At 36.0% G+C, this 18,019-nt stretch overlaps 2 long non-coding RNA genes across 2 annotated transcripts; both read left to right on the top strand.

The window, feature by feature from the left end:
- Positions 1-91: 91 nt before the first annotated feature.
- Positions 92-3,005, top strand: LOC137062845 (uncharacterized). Its single transcript, XR_010901291.1, has 4 exons — positions 92-620; positions 1,156-1,248; positions 1,776-1,897; positions 2,607-3,005. It is a non-coding gene; the product is annotated as an uncharacterized lncRNA (long non-coding RNA).
- A 13,459-nt stretch (positions 3,006-16,464) lies between these two features.
- LOC137061903 (uncharacterized) lies at positions 16,465-17,526 on the top strand. Its single transcript, XR_010901183.1, has 3 exons — positions 16,465-16,686; positions 17,017-17,072; positions 17,162-17,526. It is a non-coding gene; the product is annotated as an uncharacterized lncRNA (long non-coding RNA).
- Positions 17,527-18,019: the final 493 nt, after the last annotated feature.

An 18,019-nucleotide genomic window follows, 5' to 3' on the forward strand; every position in this document is an offset into this window, starting at 1 on the left:
GGTACCCCTAAATCGCCATTTTTCGACGTACTGGGTAATCCACTGATTTCAATGAGAAACCTAGGACGTCATAAACAGACGTGTTGGGCATGTGAATGTTATCGTTATGATGGAATATATTGGGTTATAATTTTTACATTATGACATGTTGGAGTGTGATTCTCAATTTAATCAGCCAGCACAATTGTATTTACATTTATTTACGCTATGATACACGTTTGAAACAGCAGTCAAACCCCACCCCGCCCTAAACCTACCCATTTGCGTATTATATGATATAAAACACAGACTGTAACAGACAACAGGCACACTTTATTGAAAAAGTCCAACTATTCCGAGGCCAAACGATTGAATTGTGTGAAGAAAAGACCCAAAAGCAATCACCGTCTCTATCCGCGCCGCGCGCCGCGCACCGCGCGCGCCCCGGCGTCACACTGAAGACGCCACAGGTAGACCCCTCGGCGTCACGCGATGGACGAACTGGGAACCCAATTGCTTTCAGTGGGAAACCTTTGGCGTCAACATTAGACGGCAATTCTATCGGTATGAAATCGCGCTGAAGAAGTCTCATTCAGAACACATCGCGATGTTTGGCATCAGATCACGTGTGCCACATGTTGGTGAGTAGTCATACATATTATGTCCTAATATTTGATATAAAGTATTTTCTGCTTGTCGTTATCGATCATGTTCAGTCACTGCATTGTATCTGTCATCATCTCCACTGAGGCTTTGCATTTCTTTGCTTTCTAAATAAACACACCTTGCTAATAGGGTGATTAAACACTGTCACGTGACGTGCTATAGACCTTTAAAAAATTGTTAATATTTAATAATAATTACTAGTGTAGTTCCAACGTGGCATTTGTAGTAGAAGCACAATAAAAAAATAAAATAAAAAAACACTTGCCATGCGTTTACCACAGTATTGGTAGTTTTAATGTGATATTTGTTGTAAATAAACAGTAACCACAACAATTGATATTTTTAATGTGATATTTGTTGTAAATAAACAGTAGCCACAACAATTACCATGCTTTAAATGCATTTTAATGTAAAATCCAAATATTGTTATTTAAATAGTATACTTTATAATGCTATATATTATATATTATGACTTTTTTCTCTCTTTCTTTTTTTTTTTTACCTGAAAAGACCAAAAGGGCCTCTCGGACTCAGTCAACCCATTCTTGTTTGTGGAGAAGTAACGGAGAAAACCAAAAGCTGCAACAGCAAATATTTGTAATGGTATGTATGTGTTGGTTTGAACCCTTTATCAAACATTTTATTTAGCATTTGTTGTTACTTATTCTTACAAATCCCATATCTCAATCAGTAAGAACATATTCCCGAAGTCTTAATAATTCACAAGATTTAACAAGTTGTCAAATTCGTATGATTCTCGTACATATAGCTCTGAAAAAAATGAAGAGACCACTTAACATGGATTTCTAAATGTTAAGTGGTCTCTTAATTTTTTTTCCAGAGCTGTATTTGTATATGAAGAGTTCAGATGCAAAAGCCTCAAAAAGCCACTTTGGTCACATGACATCAGATATTCAATTATTTTTTCTTAATCAGATCACTTGCACTGTTTATAACGTCCCGTTTGCATGTAAATAATTTATGTGATCACAAAATCAAGTGAGTTATCTACATTTTCAAACAAATTCTTATGATATAGCTTGCTATTACATACTTTTAACTGTCTTAATTTATATGTTTTAAAAACAATAGTATTTGCACAGAGTAAATGATACTTTCTTGTTTTACAGAAGAGAAGAAAGACCAGACCTTATATCGAAGCAAGCTAAGAAAATAAGTCCTTTGTTTAGGGTGAGGAAGGAAGATGGACATCTTGTGCCCGAAGAAGACAGAAAAGTGCGCAAGTCCATTGGTATGTCTTGTATTGAAGCAATGCTGTAATATGTAGTACAAAATTTGATGTTGATCTCTCAAAGGACTATTCATTTCAACAGTGATCATTCTTTCTACTCTGATAAAATACGTACCATTATTCATGTCTAAATATTTTAATAACTCCTAAAATAAGCAAATGAGGTTCTGTATCTTGGATTTATTTAAAATGGTAAATATTTGTTTTCCCTTTTTGATACAATTATTATTACACTTTTGGCCTTCAGTTCTTAAAAACTGCACCGTCTGTTTGTCTTAGATAAAAGTAGACAAGTGTGGGAAAAAGCATTTAGTTGTTATAAACTCCATGTATTTCTCCATTGTTTTGTAGACCATGGATGGTTCTGGGTAGCTTTAGAAGATAATGAGTTGGGACATATTAGGAATCAAATAGTAAATGTTCTTTGAAATATCTGGTTAGTTCTTTCTAAAAGATCTACTGTTTAAAAGGTTGCTGTTGATATGGGTAAATTAGTTTTTGTTCAGTACTTGGCTAATATTATGGGCTGAAATATTATACATAATGCTTCAATGTGTATATTATTTTATGTACTGACTGCTGCTTTGTAAATTTAAATCAGGAATTGGCATTTCTGCCCATTTTGAGGTGGAGAGTTTACTGAAGAACATAGGTTAACCTGACTGTACATTAAACTTAATATGAATTGTGTTTGTTGTTTTACTTTTAGACCAGGACTGGAGAACGCCGGATTATATGACTTCTTCCTCTGGTTGAGAAAAGGCTACACAACATCAGTGATCACATCATCTGTACATTGATTATACTGTAGGGTACAAGTGGGCGAACTGTTTAGAAGAAGAAGAACAGGAACATGATAGAGGGAAGAGACAGAAACCAGTCTAGTTGTAATAATGAATCATTATTTTCCAACACTATATCAAATCTGTTTTCTGTATCATAGTTGACTGGATGGGATTATGTGGCACTCATTTGTGTGGCTTCAGCAGCTGTGAATGGATTAATATGATGTTAATGTGTTTTTTAAAACCCATTTTTATTTATCTTGAATCTAATTTGACTTTATTCTACTTTATCAACTGTATACTGTATCCTCCAATAAAGTGTTGAGTGATAAAGTAAGGTGAGTATTGTGTATGGTGTTTGGTACAGTAAATACACATTCAACAAGTTTATTTAGGTTATCTAATTAATTACCAAGAATATTTTTACTTGAGAAGTAAACATTTTTTATCTGGTTATATTATATTTGGTACAATGCTCCAAAAAGTTGTATATACTTGCATGCTGTGACAAGTATGTCAGTTTTCAGTGAAATAAAGGGAAGGATTACAAACACTTCAAGCTTAACTGAAGATGATCCATGTTGATCATTCTGGTACATCTACTACTGCAATACAAATTAAAGCATGCACATTTTCGATGCCAGGTACGTGAAGAGGGTGTAGATGAAATTGTGACAATGTCTCTTGTTATTTTACTTAATGGTGCATTGTCCTATATTTAATAGTAATAATGAAGTGTAAATAATATAAATAGTTTTTGTTTACTCTGGAAAGTGGATAATGGCAAGTTGTTGCAGGTTCATCCATTATATTTATTAGTGTTTATCCATAAAAGAAAATAAAACTTAATAATTATTATTTTACAACATTTCTTTCAAATATTTCTGTATTTCATCAGATGGTCTTACAATATCAAAACCTATACACAAGCATGACGTTAGAATAGAAAAGACAAAATACTCTGATATTTAAATGTGACTCAAAGTTTGTTGTCCGTGATGAGGAGAATAGATCTGTGTATGTTGTACTGCCCTTACACCTCCAGGGACCCAGAAGTGGCCCCTTGAAGAGCAAAAAAAAAGCATATTTCAAATGGCTTTAACTCAAAGTCTGGTTAGCGTATCACAGAGAAAATTGGCAGGACAACTGCATATGCAATGTTTACTAAATAATGTTGGCCACAGTTTTCAGACATATATGGAAAGCTGCCATAAAGGTTTTTTTAAAAGTGCTCACAGTAAAATATACAATTTCAGCTTGGCCCTCATATATGTCATATAGGTTTACACAATGAACATATTTTAATATCCAGTTGTCCATTAAATATGTAATTTACTTAACATTTATTGTTTCATTATGAAACCTTTTAAACTACATTACCCATATATCTGTCATTGTATCAATGCAATGGGAAACATGGCGCTGTAGTTCATAGAAGTGTGCAGAAATGCTTAGGGTTAGGGTTGGGTTCTCAGTAAAGGAGTCATTTCTCACAACATAGCGACACTTTATAGTTAGCTTAACGTATTACTGACGTAATAACACCAAAACATACTTTGTAACATGAAACGCCGTTTTATATGAGTTAAAACAGATAGTCCAATCACAGCGTGTTCTGCGATAAAGTCACAGCCAATGACAACCCAGCTGAACACAGGCGTCACACTTACTTGTCCATTTATGGTAAATTATATCACATCTCATCCGGTTCAACTGAAGGGGTAGATTCCTTAAAGAATTAATATTTAGGCTAAATATTATATTTATTATAATAAATATTAAACATTATTTATTCTAAATATAGGCTAAATATTTATTTATTCTAATTAAATAATAAAACTCACATTTTAAAATGAAAGTCTTCTTTGTGTGGTTAAACGGATGCATAATAAATATATTTGAAAGAGAATCCTTTTTCTATGCAATGGTCTACAAGCATAAACTTCTTTAAGCCATCCTTTACAATCTGAACTCTTGGAATTAAAACAAATATAACAAAAGCACAATGAATGCACACAATTTTGTAAGCATATTCCAAGATTTAATGTCAAACAGTTTAAATACAAATGTAGTGCCCATATATATATATGCAAAAAAATAACATTTTACATTCTAAACTTTAATACTATATATTTGCAATTATTATTCACTTTTATTGTAACTAAATTAAATGCCAATTAAAATAGTTGATGATTATTGTAAATGTTAACCATTTTCAGTAAGAAAATACTTCTATAAAGTACATTCATGTTACAGTTACATTAACAAGGTAGTGATATAATGATAGGTAGTGAAATAATGATAGAGGTAGTTATGGTAGACATGTACTTTAGTGACCATTGTAATAAAAGTTTTAATGAATAATTATTGATTTCAAAAGGTATTAACTCTCACTATCTTCATTTGTTCAAACAAACAACAAATGCAGAAATATACATTGGACTATAGCATCATGAAGTCAATGCATGACTAGAACTAGTGGATGGCAATAGATATGTCCTTCACTAAAACTCCTGATGATAAAGGCATAGGCAGACATCAAGAACAGTTTATGAATATTGGTTCTGCATATATCAAAGAGATCATAAGACTCCACAGACTCCACGTGAAGACTTTGAGACACTGTGACAGAGCAAAGGGTGCACTTCACTGGACATGTCCTATGCATGCCCAAACAACAACACCCAAAAACACTTATGAAGTGGACACCACCAGGAGGACGCACGAGACAGGGAAAACCAAGGAAGATATGAGACAGATGTTTCACGAAGACCTCAATGCCGGTGTTCCATGAGAAGATGTGAAAACGTGGCCACAGATCGAATATGTTGGAGGACACATGTTGCCCAATGCGCCCAGGACAGGACATGATGATGATGTTGTCAGTTTATACATAACTGTAAGATTTATTTCTGTAAAAAACGATGCATAATTAAATGTTAAATACATTTATGTAATAAGTTCACAGATATGTGTGCATTCCCATTATTAAAAGTATATAATAGCAAGCTATATCATATGAATTTGTTTGAAAATGTAGATAACGCACTTGATTTTGTGATCACATACATTATTTACATGCAAACGGGACGTTAATAATAATAAAAAATAATTGAATATCTGATGTCATGTGACCGAAGTGGCTTTTTGAGGCTTTTGCATCTGAACTCTTCATATACAAATACAGCTCTGGATATACTATACTATTTAAATAACAATATTTGGTTTTTACATTAAAATGCATTTAAAGCATGGTAATTGTTGTGGTTACTGTTTATTTACAACAAATATCACATTAAAACTACCAATACTGTGGTAAACGCATGGCAAGTGTTTTTTTATTTTATTTTTTTATTGTGCTTCTACTACAAATGCCACGTTGGAACTACACTAGTAATTATTATTAAATATTAACAAATGTTTAAAGGTCTATAGCACGTCACGTGACAGTGTTTAATCACCCTATTAGCAAGGTGTGTTTATTTAGAAAGCAAAGAAATGCAAAGCCTCAGTGGAGATGATGACAGATACAATGCAGTGACTGAACATGATCGATAACGACAAGCAGAAAATACTTTATATCAAATATTAGGACATAATATGTATGACTACTCACCAACATGTGGCACACGTGATCTGATGCCAAACATCGCGATGTGTTCTGAATGAGACTTCTTCAGCGCGATTTCATACCGATAGAATTGCCGTCTAATGTTGACGCCAAAGGTTTCCCACTGAAAGCAATTGGGTTCCCAGTTCGTCCATCGCGTGACGCCGAGGGGTCTACCTGTGGCGTCTTCAGTGTGACGCCGGGGCGCGCGCGGTGCGCGGCGCGCGGCGCGGATAGAGACGGTGATTGCTTTTGGGTCTTTTCTTCACACAATTCAATCGTTTGGCCTCGGAATAGTTGGACTTTTTCAATAAAGTGTGCCTGTTGTCTGTTACAGTCTGTGTTTTATATCATATAATACGCAAATGGGTAGGTTTAGGGCGGGGTGGGGTTTGACTGCTGTTTCAAACGTGTATCATAGCGTAAATAAATGTAAATACAATTGTGCTGGCTGATTAAATTGAGAATCACACTCCAACATGTCTTAATGTAAAAATTATAACCCAATATATTCCATCATAACGATAACATTCACATGCCCAACACGTCTGTTTATGACGTCCTAGGTTTCTCATTGAAATCAGTGGATTACCCAGTACGTCGAAAAATGGCGATTTAGGGGTACCCTGTGCGTCAACAGCTGACGTCAGGGTCCCTTGACCGTTCGGCAACATTTGACGAGTAGGGGTGAGACTGTGTTGTCTATATTGGCTGATAGAAGACTGTTTATATCAGACTGAAACCTGATTTTGAACTTGCTGTTAACTAGGTTTTGGGTATTAGACAAAACTGACTGGTTTTGGATACCTGACAAAATAGGGCATCTTCAGGCAGGGATCCAACATCTGGGATAAATATTTCTGAATTGGAGATGTGATCTAACTTTTTTTATCGAGATAATAGTTGCTCTGTTATTCTAGTGTCAGAGTCAGGATTGTTTCTCACACAGTCAGATGATGGAATAACTCAGTGGCCCAAAGTTTCCCTCACTACTGGGTCAGAGGACATCAGAGAAGTCAGTGGTTAAGCTGCCATAATTAAGGACTTAACACAGCTAAAATAATCTTTTAAGATCAAATAATCAGAAGCATGTATACTTGATTAATAGTTACTAAGTTTAAGTACCTCTCAGTACCTTCCTTTTGCAATATATGAGAAACTGAGTATTCTAAACTGTCCAGTCAAGGCTTTCTTTTAACTAAAGTTACAGACATGTAGTGACAAACAACACATGTATTCTGCAAAAATTTAACATAACTGAAAACTAAATTATACATTTTTGTCAAAAGAAATGTAGTAATTTATACATAAGAACCTAATAAAACGAAGTTGATGATGCTCTATTGATCCATTGTCTAAGTCAGTCATCTCTGGTCTTGGGGACTGCTCTGCACATTTTTTTATGTCTTCTTCATTTATCACAGGGGGTATAAAGAGTAAAATTTAGTTTTAGTTGTGTCAAAATTCTAAGAATGCCGTAATTTTACTCTTAATCTTAGACTTAAGAATAAGTGTGATTCATAAAGGTTCCTACGTGTTAAAGGGATAGTTCACCCAAAAATTCAGTCATAATTTACTCACCCTCTAGTTGTTCCAAACCTGTATGAGTTTGTTCTGCTGAACACACACACAAAAAAAAAGATATTTTGAAGAATGTTTGTAACGAAGAGAGAACAACTGTTCACCATAATATTGCTCAGCAGAACAAAGAAACTTATACAGGTTTGGAAAAACTTGAGGGTGAGTAAATGACAGGTTTTTCATTTTTGGGTGAACTATCCCTTTAAGATTAGGTCTCAGCTCATACATTGAGAGAGCTAGAGAGGTATTCTAACCTAGTTAAGAGTAACAAGATGACAGCAAAGAGGAGGAGACCACACATCTTCCAAAGAAATTATGACACTGGGAGTTGGTAAAATGATAAAAAGCTTGATCGACAAGATATTCTTTTTGTAACTGACCTAATAGTTAATAACTGTGAAGGTGACGTTTTTTGTTGTTGCATTTTTTAAGACCCTACAAGTTTGCTTAAACCATCAAAATATGAGGACAAAATTTTTATACTTATATATTTTTAAATATGAGGGAAGAACATAACATTAAACTTGGTGAAGGTATTTATTTGACAACATAATTTGGCAAAAGGCAAACTACAGCAACATGTTTAAGAAAAAAAAGAAGCTCATTCACAGGGGAAAAAAGCATACACTGACTGCAACATAATCAGTTATTAATATTCCATTGGTCCTCTCTTGTTTTTGCATGTGTTCATTATTTCTTTGCATGACAGCATCAAGCATATACCGTCAGTTCTGACAGGTCACGTTAGTCAAGCTCGCACCAGCTGATCACGTCTATCTATAGGAATATGACATCTATCATAGCATTCAGCTCCTTCAGTAATATCAGCAGCTGTCGCGTTTCTCCAGAGCTCATTTACCCTCCTCCATCCCCAGCTCCTCCTCTCGTCCGGCAAGGATTTGGTACTCTGCTTCCCCTTGAATCAGACTAAATTCCTGAATTGTTTTGTACATTTAATATCAACATTAATGCTATCTGCAATGCATTATGTTGGTTGTACTCTGTTTACCCTATAAGGGGTGTTATTGCTGCTCTTATCCATGCTAGGCCGCATGGATGCGCAGGGAGTTCTTGCCCAGAACAGAACCATACCTCCAATCTAAACTATATGCTAATAGTAGTGCTAGTCAATCAATCATCTCTGACGACTGGAAAATGAAGTCCGTACAATTTGGCATGTGTCATTGTGTTATTACAAATAAAACAATTGATTCCAATCACAACTAACATTCGAATTTAAGTTAGAATCCCAATATTTGGTAATTTATATTTATTAGTTTAACTACACATTTTATTATTCTGTTTAACCCTTTGTTGAAATTAAACCCATTCATAATTTATAAGAGTTAGTTAATGATTCTAAAGTCACAATAAATCCAGTTTATTAACAGTCAGGTAAATATAACACCAATTACATAATCAATTCAAAGATAATCTACATCAAACATCAAATACTCTAAAGTAAAGAATAAAATATGGATACCTGACTTCTGAAAATTACATAACGTTACGGGCTGACCCATATAAAGATTTGAGTCCGACCTCTTTTTAAATACCCAGACCAAGATGCAAAACTCTTTCAAATGTGAATATGAGTTGAACATGAGGGAATTTGCATTAATCGAGTCCTATAAACCTGTATTGACGACAGGATGTAGAGAACATTTGGCTGGAGACACACCCATCACACATTAAGCAAAACATCTCTAAATTCTTAAAACATTTATTATCTTGTGGTTAACTTCTGTGGGGATGAGACCTTCTTGGGGAGTAATCTCTTCTCAGTCAGACAGCCCGGCATCTGCTAGTTAATTCCAGCCTTACAACAATATTGGGCCACTACTGTTTGGCAGTTCATTGACTTCCCAACTAACATTCAAGGGATTTCAGGTATCCCTGGAGTTGTTGGAACCGTTGATGGAACTTGTGTTCACGTCAATGCTCATTATCATTGATATAAGAGGAGACCTATATCAATAGAAAAGGATCCCACAGCATCACTACTAATTTATGATAATTTTGCACAATGCAATTTTTTCATATAAATGTAAATATAAAAATGTTGGTGTCTTAAATAAATGCTTGTACTATAATTACAAAAAATGATTGGTGTCATGATGCTGTGATTTTAGCCTTGCCTATATTGGCGGATTCAGTGGTTGACGGCCATTTTGCGCTGACATCATTGTAGTCCTTAGTTTGCAACATTTAAACTCATTCAGCACTTAAAAGTCTTAGACTTTAGTGAATGCTTTTAGATTCTTCATAAAAGTCCTACTTTTTTCTAAGAGCTTTTTGACACTTAAGTCAAAGCTTAAGACATTAAGAATTAAGCATTTCTGAGAAAGTTTATACATACGGGCCTGGGGTTGTATTCACAAAACGTTTTAAGGCTAAAAGCTCTTAACTTGCTGATTTACGAGAAACTCTATATGCCAATTCTAATTTTAGGTCTACTTTTTTTTTACTTTTTTTGCTCTCGGATCTCTTAATACATCACTCTTGAAGGATCCAAAATTTGACAGCTACTTCAAGAAATAGTGGACATCCTTCCTTGAAATAAATTGAAGAAAACTCTTCAAAGTCACCAGCATCACTGCTCTGGGAAACATGGAAAGTACTATTACGGGGAAAAATTATATCATATTAAGTCCATAAAAAAAGAAGGAAAAAGAAAAACAAGTCCAACTAGAAGAAAATAATTAAAAATTAGAAATTTTACATGCAAACAACCTATCAGAAACCATCCATAAAGAATTAAGAGAAAAAAAATATTTGCTTAATGAAATAATAAACAAAAGAAACCAGTTTCTTATTCACAGACTTCATTATGAGACTTTTCACCAGAGCATCAAATCTGGTAAATATTTAGCCAGTCAAATCAAAAGAAATAAAGAAAAAACAGCTATAACCTCTATTAGAAACTCAGCAGGGAAGCTAACCAATTCACCAGTTGAGATAAACAAAATATTTGAAGAATACTCTCATTGCCACCTTAGACACAGAAAAAGCTTTTGATAGGGTCAACTGGAAATTTTTATTCACCACACAACAAAAATTTGGCTTTGGAGAGTCATTTATTAACTGGATCAAGATTTTATACATATCAGTCACAACCAATGGACTAACATCACAAAGCTTTGCACTGCACAGGAGGACGAGACAAGGATGTCCTCTCTCTCCATCTCTATTCACCATTTTTATTGAACCCCTACAGGTCCTTCTCAAAAAATGTGCATATTGTGATAAAGTTCATTATTTTCCATAATGTAATGATAAAAATTTTACTTTCATATATTTTAGATTCATTGCAGACCAACTGAAATATTTCAGGTCTTTTATGTTTTAATACTGATGATTTTTAGCCTGACAAGCCAGACCCACATCAAGATGTTTGGTCTGGAAATTCACCCTTGACAGGGCTCAATCCGAGGGGCGGGATAAACGGTTGTCTGTCAAACTCCCTCTGCACGCGATAGGATAGCGCTACAACCAACTGAAACATCGAAGGTGAAACAGCTTGTTGATAGATCAAACATTCACTGTATCCGGTCAGCAAAACTCCGAACACATCTTCCCTTTTTAAGAATGACTTCAGTGCCGTTCTTTTCTCAGTCTTCCAGAATTGCGGCCAAAGCTGATTCGAAAGACCGCCGTTCGCCAGTTTCTGTGTTTACTAGAAGCACGCAAACGCAACTCAGCCGTCGTCATTATGGCCCCGCCCACCGACTCTATACATGATGTGATTGGCCCGGCAAGAGTTAGGCGATTACAGCTCAGAAGGGTATTGAGAGTTGCTAGACTACACTCGCGGGCAGATTAGATTTGCTGCCGTTAGGGTGCGTCTAGATTTCTAGGCTAGATGATTTTGGCATACAGCTCATGAAAACCCCAAATTCTCAAAAAATTTGCATATTTCATCCGACCAATAAAAGAAAAGTGTTTTTAATACAAAAAAAGTCAACCTTCAAATAATTATGTTCAGTTATGCACTCAATACTTGGTCGAGGATCCTTTTGCAGAAATGACTGCTTCAATGCGGCGTGGCATGGAGGCGATCAGCCTGTGGCACTGCTGAGGTGTTATGGAGGCCCAGGATGCTTCGATAGCGGCCTTAAGCTCATCCAGAGTGTTGGGTCTTGCGTCTCTCAACTTTCTCTTCACAATATCCCACAGATTCTCTATGGGGTTCAGGTCAGGAGAGTTGGCAGGCTAATTGAGCACAGTAATACCATGGTCAGTAAACCATTTACCAGTGGTTTTGGCACTGTGAGCAGGTGCCAGGTCGTGCTAAAAAACAAAATCTTCATCTCCATAAAGCTTTTCAGCAGATGGAAGCATGAAGTGCTCCAAAATCTCCTGATAGCTAGCTGCATTGACCCTGCCCTTGATAAAACACAGTGGACCAACACCAGCAGCTGACATGGCACCCCAGACCATCACTGACTGTGGGTACTTGACACTGGACTTCAGGCATTTTAGCATTTACTTCTCCCCAGTCTTCCTCCAGACTCTGGCACCTTGATTTCCGAATGACATGCAAAATTTGCTTTAATCCAAAAAAAAGTACTTTGGACCACTGAGCAACAGTCCAGTGCTGCTTCTCTGTAGCCCAAAAGTGGCTTGACCTGGCGAATGCGGCACCTGTAGCCCATTTCCTGCACACGCCTGTGCACGGTGGCTCTGGATGTTTCTACTCCAGACTCAGTCCACTGCTTCCGCAGGTCCCCCAAGGTCTGGAATCGGTCCTTCTCCACAATCTTCCTCAGGGTCTGGTCACCTCTTCTCGTTGTGAAGCGTTTTTTGCCACACTTTTTCCTTCCCACAGACTTCCCACTGAGGTGCCTTGATACAGCACTCTGGGAACAGCCTATTCGTTCAGAAATTTCTTTCTGTGTCTTACCCTTTCGCTTGAGGGTGTCAATGATGGCCTTCTGGACAGCAGTCAGGTTGGCAGTCTTACCCATGATTGTGGTTTTGAGTAATGAACCAGGCTGCGAGTTTTTAAAAGCCTCAGTATTAAAACAATAAAAGACTTGAAATATTTCAGTTTGTGTTTGCAATGAATCTAAAATATATGAAAGTTTAATTTTATCATTACATTATGGAAAATAATGAACTTTATCACAATATGCAATTTTTTTGAGAAGCACCTGCATAGCACCAACCATCTACCAAAACCCATCAATCAAAGGTATTGAAACACCACAACAAACACATAAAATCTCACTTTATGCAGATGATATTCTACTATTTATACAAGAACCTCTAGTATCTTCTCAAGAAATAATTTTTAAAAATCCAGTCCTTTTCAAAAATCTCAGATTACGCTGTAAATTGGAACAAATCATCCATCCTCCCTTTAAATAAAACCAAATGGGATGTGGCACCCCACCAATCATACATATGTCATGATCACATCACTTACTTAGGCATCAAGATTTCCTCCAGACTGTCAGAGTTGGTAACACTTCGCACCACTGCTAAAAAAGAAAGAAGATGATGACTTGCTGCGATGGCTCAACCTTCCAATCTCCATAATTGGCAGGATAGCAGCAATAAAGATGACAATTTTACCAAAAATCAATTATCTATTCTCAATGATTCCAAGCCGCCCACTCACCTGGTTAAAATCACTAGACTCCATTATCACTCACTTCTACTGGAAAAATAAAACGCCAAGGATCAAGGAGGACTAGAAGCACCACATTTTTATTATTACTCGATAGCTAGCCAACTGCAATACATAAACAAATAGACCCACCCCACCCAATCCGATATTATATGGCAATATATAGAACAATCACTATGCAAAGAATTAAATATAGCTGATTCCTAATACCATTTCTTACCAAATCAATCAAACAACACACGTTTTAATGCTGTAACTATAGCTTCCACTCTGACACCCTGGTGGAAATTTCACCAAATAACAAATTCTATACTAGCTCCATCCATTGTGGAACAACCGTGACTTCATAAGCAATAAAAAAAAACTGAACTTTCGCACATGGGCTGAAAAGGATATCACTCATATTAACCATATTTTCAAATCCAACACATTAACAACATTTCCGCATTTGGCCCAGGAGTTCGGTATCAGGAGCAATGAATTTTTAAAATACCTACAACTCAAATCTTCCGTTCTGGCAAAAATAAAATTTACACAAAAACACAAATTTAGAACTTCCACCAGCAGTATCAGACTTGGTTAACATTTCATCTCAAAAGAAACTTTTCTCTAAAATATACAAAATCATTTCAAATCAACTTCAGACCATATACTTACCAACAATAAAATGGGAAAACGATCTCTCAATAGCCCCTGATGCCAACTTCTGGACCCAAATCTGTAAAAACATCTATTTCATGTCCAAAAATGATAATCTTCAATGAATACAATACAAAACACTTCACAGAACACACTACATGGGCAATAGATTAGCTAAAACGGGTTTCACATCAAAAGTTTGCACACATTGCAGTCAGAAATATACAGATACATATACATCCATGCAACCTGGCACTGCACTCCAATCAAACACTTTTGGGAAGAGGTCACACAGTCACTATCCACATCCCACTATCGCCCTCTCTGCTTGCTAGGGGACCTCACACTAATTACAGATAAAACTATAAACTTTAAAATTCTCATCATAGCCCTAACCATCGCCAAGAAAACTATCCTCATGAACTGGAAAACTCGTAATAACATACACATTAACCACTGGATAAATCTTCTCATCGACTTTATTACAATGGAATACACATCTCTCCCCAATAATTACTCATCTGAAAGCGACCTCTGCCATCCAACACTTTCTGACCTCTTACAACTCTGAATCCATTCTCTCTCCTTAACTCCAACTCCTCCCACCTCTTAATCAACCCACAGATATTACTGCATTGTTCTTATTATTGTCATCATTACTGTTTCCTTGTTTCATTACTGTCACAATGTCCCCCTTCTTTTAACGCACCTTAGACACTAAACACAACATACACACAAAAAAATATAGGATATTATAGGGACTAAAAAGATGTGGGGGAAGGGTTATCTTATATTACAGTTTTTCTCAATTGCTAAAACACTAAAACCCATCGGCTGAACAAATTTCTCAGTTGCCTGAACTCATTTAGCTAATTGTGCAGTCTGTTTTCAATACCTTAAACCATTTCACATGGTAAAACACAGTTTGCAGATCTCACTTAGACTTTTCAGCAAAACTCTAAACACATTCTCATTGTCAAGACACATTCTGCACTCTAATGCACATTCCATTCATACGGGTTAACACAAGTGGCAACAATCAAATACAAATAGAGAACACAATGTCCTTGATTGAACACAACCACTCAAAACTGATTTAACCTGTTTCAAATGATGAGACACAACCAATATAAGTACAGTGCATTGTATACTGTACAAAATCATATTGCCCTGAACATGTTGCTTTCCAGTTGTTGACAGTACAGACTGCTCAATAGATTTTGACTGGTTGCAGGTTCATATCAACAAAGAACAAGTATTACAGTATCACAGTAACAAAGGAAAAGTTTGTGAGATGCAAAGTACAGTACTGTAAAAATCAGCCTAATCTAATGAAAATGCATATCTATAGCACAAATTGTATTTATCGTGCGATTTATATGCCAAAATGAGTTTTTATGTGCATATGTTGCGCAGTTTTCGTGTGCATATGATATGTACTTTATATTATGTTATCTGCACGTACTCCAAACAACTCAACCTACCCAATGGGGTGACAATGCAAATCATATGCACATAACGAATTGCTCCATCGTACAATAAATACAATTTGTGATGTATATGCATTTCATGAGAATGACTTGGTAAAAATAGGGCTACAAACAAGAGGAAGAACAAAAAATTGCAAAGCAAAGCAGCAATAATTTCTGACCAATTTTGAGCTACTATGATGGAACACGTTTTCATTCATCACAAGACAATGACAGAAAAATATGAAGTTTGTTTTGAGATAAAAAATGTACTTCTGCTTGAGAACTATGTTTTGAACAATGTGTTTTGTGTTTAATGGTTTCAGAAAATGGAGCAAGGTTTCAGACATGTTTATTGCATTTTGAATCCAGTGTTACATTTTGAAGGAGATGTGAGGCATTTTGCATTTTGTGTGTGCAGTTTTGAGAATTGTGAGTAGAGTTTTGAAAAAAGGAGACAGTTTTGAAAACGTGCAGTTGGAAAAAAAAACTGTAATTAATGTTTATGTCCCTTTTCCATCCCCTTTATAATGTCTGGAGCAACACCTTAATAAGAAACCCAGCACATGCAGCATTTAGTTTGCTATTATTCCTTTATTTCTTTATGCGGGGGGAAAAGGAGACAGTTGATCCACCAAAGCAGCCCAGACAAACCCACCTGAAACACAAGATCTGGGTCTCTCTGTTATACTATCCTTCTCCTATTCACCTTCGATGAACAGATACATGATCGTGATTATTTCATGTGTGGTGGCATTCCATGTGTCACAACCTGTTTGACAAGTTTAAAAGAGAACAACACTCACCTCTGGGTTGTGCATGAGAAAGGGGGGCTGGCCATTAGGTATACATATAGCATATAGATGATTTTTCACTCAGAGCTCAAATCTCATTTAGAAACCTTTATTTTTGAGATACAGCAACACACAACTTGGTGAGAGAAACAGTAAGCACAGTGAGGAGAGAAAAGGAGAAAGAGGGAGATATGGAAAGCAGAGAACAATCTTCCGCTTCCAGAAAACGGCTGAACTGGTCTAAAAGAAAACAGGAGAGCATTGAAATAAGACCAAATTGTGAGTATATTATAAAGTTGTAATAAAACGCTTTGCTTCTAGTTTAATATGATACATGTATTTTTTTCTTCTCAGAGAAAAAAAATCTAAAAGTTTTATTTAATATTTTATTGTACTGTGACGGCCACTTGTACCTTAAAAGGTACAATTTTTTACTCTCTTTTTTTTTTGACAGTGTAAATTTGGGGTAGCAACTTACTTTCATGTACTTCAGTAGAGACTGTGTGTTCTTCACTATATCTAATGATGACAACGTATCTTTGCATAAAGTTAGCAAAAATGTCTGTTCACCACATATGCCTATAAAGAGAATCTAATGTATTTCTCTAGTTTCTCATGATCCAGATGAGAGTCCACTTGATATAGCTGAAGACATCCACGACAAGGTGAGGTATTTAGTTGTTCAGAAATAAAAATGGAAAACTGACATGTGAACTTATGTGTGTTAATTTTTTTTATTTATATTTCCACTTAGAAAACTACAACAATGTTGAAAATGTGACAGTGGAGGAGGGACTTGGCGCTTCCTGGAAAGTTGTACTAGCTGATAAGCACGCTTTACAGCAACTCTAAAATACTTACAATAGCTCCAGAGTGACACAAAAGCCACTGAAAATGTTGAGATTCATGGATTCCAGCCTTCCATTTATTGGAAACTTACTGGCTTGTTTACAGTCTCTTTACAGACATTACAGACAGCAACTTTGAGATGACTTTGCATTTACACTTAAGACTTCTCTCAGGATGAATGGGAAACACTACTGCTCTTACAGGATTTCAGAAGTGTGTTTAAAGGGATAGTTCACTTTGAAATTAAATTTTGATATGTTTTAGCTTACCTCATGAGAGATGTAGGAGTATTTGTTTCCCCAGTAGTTTCAATTTTGATCATTTTAGGTCAAACCGTTCTTGTCTGTGCCTCACATAATGCAGGTCTATGGTCACCACCTCAAAGAGCATACACAGAGAAGTCCAAATTAAACAATCCCCCATCGTAAGTACACACTGATGGCCTAAGACACGAAACGAGCGGTTTGTGTGAGAAAACGAACAGTATTTATATCGTTTTTACCTCCTGTACACCACTACGTCCAGCTGATCTGAGGGCGCGCGTGCGTGTTTCCTGTTGTGACATTTGTGCGTTCTGGATTTAGTCTGCGCATGTGCGGAAAGCGCTGGAAGTGGATCTCTCGTGCGTGTACGTCTATCATTGTTTACACAGAAATTTGGGAAGTGTTACCTTTCACTGTGAACATCTAAACATATTTAGACGTACAGGACATCGCAATGGAAGAAGATTTTGATATATTAACAGACAACGTTGAATTTTTTT

The sequence above is a fragment of the Pseudorasbora parva genome, chromosome 23 (assembly GCF_024679245.1).
Source record: "Pseudorasbora parva isolate DD20220531a chromosome 23, ASM2467924v1, whole genome shotgun sequence".
Taxonomy (NCBI): domain Eukaryota; kingdom Metazoa; phylum Chordata; class Actinopteri; order Cypriniformes; family Gobionidae; genus Pseudorasbora; species Pseudorasbora parva.